Source organism: Ceratotherium simum, chromosome 20 (genome assembly GCF_057802395.1).
Source record: "Ceratotherium simum simum isolate JZ-2026a chromosome 20, ASM5780239v1, whole genome shotgun sequence".
NCBI classification, from domain to species: domain Eukaryota; kingdom Metazoa; phylum Chordata; class Mammalia; order Perissodactyla; family Rhinocerotidae; genus Ceratotherium; species Ceratotherium simum.
Window position 1 is genome coordinate 27,793,776 of NC_141919.1, and position 4,265 is coordinate 27,798,040.

Sequence of the window (4,265 nt, forward strand, 5' to 3'; positions counted from 1 at the left end):
TAATAATTGTGTGATATTCAGGCAAACTGTTGCAAATAACACCAAATTATAGGGGGCTCAATACAATAAAGGTTTATTTATTGTTCGTGTCACAGTATAACATGGATTGGTGGAGGCTCTGCTCCATATGTTCATTCAAGGAGCCAGGCTTCTTCCATTTAGTAGCTCTGTTACCATCCAAAAAGGGGGTTCGGGCCGGCCCTGTGGCTTGGTGGTTAAGTGCGCGCGCTGCGCTGCGATGCTGGCGGCCCGGGTTCGGATCCCGGGTGCGCATCGAGGCACCACTTCTCTGTCCATCCTGGGGCCGAGTCCCACATGCAGCAACTGGAAGGGTGTGCAGCTGTGACATACAACTATCTACTGGGGCTTTGGGGGCAAAAAATAAATAAAACCTTTAAAAAAAAAAACAAAAAGGGGGTTTATCTGCCCACTGCAAGACATGCCAATAGTCAAGAGACAAAGTGGTAGGAAAGAAAGGACTTTGTATTACAGCTGCTAGCAAGAGGAAGATGGCCGACTAATGTCCGAAGAAACCATCTTACAGAGCAAAGATTATAGGCCAGTTAGATGGAGGGGGGGAAGGCATCTGGTCTCTGGGTGGGGGCATCCATATGATCTCCAGGTGGGGGCAGACATCTGGTCTTAGTTCCTGATAGACTTTTGTTTTACTGGACATGCATCAGAGACCAGAGCAAGGCCCTATACCCTGATCTTTCAGTTGTCTTTTTTTTTTTTTTGACATTGAAAAGTTTAATATTTTACTCAAAAATTTTCAGACATCTTACAAATACCCAAGAACTCTTCCTTTGGATGTGCCCTGAAATTGGTGTAAGTTAAAATGGATACTCTTTTATTTAAAGAAGTTTCTTTCTCTTCTCCCCTTGACCTGATCTGCTCAAAGTATGGATTGCAAGCAAATTTCAGTAAAAAAAATCAAAGCTTGCAATTAATTAATGCTTAAAATTAGGTATAATTACAAGTGAAATTAGAAAGCAACCAACTTTTATTAATTTTCTTAGTATGCAGATCTTATGCTGAGAAATTCACCAATACTAGACTGGTGGTATTTACTAAGTGTTGTTTAGAATCACAAAATGTTCTTTTATTTTAAAACTAAGCTGCATTTTAACAAGAAGAGAAGCTCAGAAGGAAATGCAGACCTACAAATAAAAAAAGAAGTATACTCAATGAAGTTTACAAATATACAGATTAATTTTTCATATTATTTTGGTTTTAAGTGGAAATTTCTGATGTCAAATATATACAGCCTGTTTTTCATAAATTTCCCCCCAAAAACTTTTAAATTCAACAATTTAAGAAAAATGTTTTTACTTTTGTCTGAACACAGACAATCTATTGCCATACACATAGTGCATATGAACATATGTATTTAGAGAGACTGCATAACTATGAATTATGTGCAAATGGGCCCATCTCATATTTTTGCATGCATAATTTTTGATACTCTATCCTAGTGGATGGTAACACAGAGTATAATTTTATAATTTTATTTTGGACTTGAAGTCAAGAAACCATCCCAAGAATTATTTATAATTTAATAACTGAATGATTATCAGATCATGGTACAATGCAAAACTATTCTTACATCATGAATGCTGATGCTGTGCATTTTGGGTGTTAAACTGGTAACTTCTTTAAGTCTGAGGTTTAAATTGGCATATACAAAAGTAACGAAAGCCTAAAGAATGTGAAAGAAGAGGCTTCTACCACAGAGCATTTATAGTTTCATAATGGACACGGGAGCACAGGGAATTAAGGGATTTTTGGGAAAAAATGCTTAAAAAAACGGAGTGTACATATAGCCTATAAGGCAAAATCTAAGTTACAAGTGTTTTCAACACTGGCAACTCTGTTATGAGAGGTAACACTGAATTTATATACACATGCGCTGTCGGTGAACTGGTTCATCAGATTCCTACCGCAGTGCCTTTCACTGCACAGTAGACGGCACACCTGGAGTGGCTCCCAAGGCTCAGGTTTGAAAAGAATTTTATATTTTTCCCATGACTCAAAGTCCAGTCAATATCATTCGTAACAGAAATCAGAACTATGCTTTTGTTTTTTTTTTAAGGAAGTGAAAAATATAATCTGCAACCATTACAGTTCCACCCACTATAACAATGACAATCTATAAACCTGGATTTTTTTGCAGAACTTTCACTCACATCCAAGCATCGAGGATGCCCTTCACATAGGCTTCTACATTTTGAATAAAATATATAATGGGATTTAAGTGAATCCTTAGAAAGCTCCAAAGTCTGCCTTTTCTAACATTCTCAAATGGGTGATTGTATCGACAGATGCAAGCAAATGTGTCCACAGAAGAATGTGCTGCCCTAAGGAATCTGCATTTGGCTAGAAACTACAGGGTCCACCACAAAGTTAAATTAAGAGAAGACCTGTGACAGCCAAGTGCTTAGTAGACTATGAAAAAAATGACCCTGACAGGCTCAAGCCCTAACTGTGAACCACAGTCAGTGTGAAGCACTCCTGACTGATGGGAATGTTGTGCATCTGGGGTTCTCAGGTCTCTTGATTGCAGAGTGGTGCTGTGTGTCTCACAATGCTTTCTGATGCCCATTTGCAGAAGGCTTTGTTGTTTCTGTATCCCTTGAAGTATTTGATAAGTGAAGTTTATGAAGGCCTAGGGCCTTGAAAAGTTCTTCTCGTACAGCAGAGGTGAATTTTCTGACCAGACACAATGTTGTCACAATAGCAAAAAGCAAATTGTAGGATAATATAATATAGAAATTTCCCAGTCAATTTAACCTTCCAAAGTCTCCAAGTAGATCAAATCTTGTGATTCCCAGTGTTCTTGACATCACAGGCAGTGCAGAGCTCAAGACCAAGATTGACACACAATTCCCAATGATCTTTGTCATAGTTGTGTCATCCTTCTTGGGAATAAAGTTTCCAAAAAATCGGAGGCTATAGAAACCAACAACAGAGGACACCATAAGACAGAAAATCAAAATGATTTCAAGTGCAGCTCCCACAAAACCAAAAGCAGAAAGAGAAGCATTTCCTGTTCCAGGTCCCCTTGTTCCCTTTGGCATTGCTGTTTCATCAACCAACAGGCAAAGAATATTACAAGCCACCAAGAGAACCAAGATGGATGTCTCAATAAGAAGGAGAACCATAACAGCAGGATACACCAAATTTCTTTCCTATGCTGAAGCCTTTTTTCGCCTCTCTAATTTTGTCTTAAGAGTCTTTACATTTTTAAGTTCTTGTTCCAACTCCATTACATTGTATTCCACTGATGAAGACAGTCCATTTAGTCGTCTCTGGAGTGATTCTTCCTCAAGAGTAATAATATAAATTTGTTCATCCAGGTCTTCAAGAATTGTTGGCTTCACCAACAACTGACCCATCACTGTGAACATGCGGGAAAGGCCAACTGGGGTACACAAGAGAAGTAACAAACATCCCATCAATGATATACAAGAATATAAATAGGGTAGGTAGAACTCCCAGAGATCATATAAAGATTCCATGCTTGCAGCGTCATTGTCAATGAGCGCCGAGGCTACCCACACTATCCCAAGAATAAGTAAAGCAAGAAGAATAAGCATGACCAGAGTTTCTAAAATTCAGGCTCGGATTCCCTTCTTCAGGCCAGCAAAACCTTCTGATTCCAGAAAGAAAAAGGCAAAAGGCATCAATACAAATAAACAAAGATTGGAAAAGAGAGAAGCAAGGTTCCACAAACCATGAATCAGGGAGCCATTCAGCCACTGAATGTAGTAGTTCTGAGGAAAAGAAAGCAGGATTTCATCGCTGATTATCGAGAAGGGTAGGAGTAACACAGCGCCGGCAGAAACCGCTAGAGTGAAGGTGCTCAGAGATAGCGAAATCCTGTTGACTATGGCATCTTCATCTTCTTGTTCATCTGATTTTCTCTTGTATCTTGTGATGATGAAGTAGGAAACTACCTAGAGAAGGGCAAAAAGAAGGAAACATGTCGACTCCCGCACTTGGCTGTGGAAGTGCTGCTCCCGCGCCGACACCTCGTCCTGCCCTTCCATCCTCCCTCATGCCCGCCGCCCGCCTCCGCCCGCGTCCGCGCGCTGCGCCGCACCTTCGCCCGCCGCCTGGGACGGGAGCCGGCCGATCGCGGCTGCCGCAGGCACAGCCACCACGACCCGGCCGCCGCCTCAGGCGAAGCCGCTGGCTGTGGAGAGCGGGCGCCCCGCGGGCTGGGGTGGGGCGAGGGCGGGGCCTGACCTCAGTTGTCCTTGACG

At 41.4% G+C, this 4,265-nt stretch overlaps 1 pseudogene; it reads right to left on the reverse strand.

Annotated features, from left to right (window-relative positions):
- Nucleotides 1-1,202: 1,202 nt before the first annotated feature.
- LOC101391863 (limb region 1 protein homolog pseudogene) lies at nt 1,203-4,049 on the reverse strand (annotated as a pseudogene).
- Nucleotides 4,050-4,265: the final 216 nt, after the last annotated feature.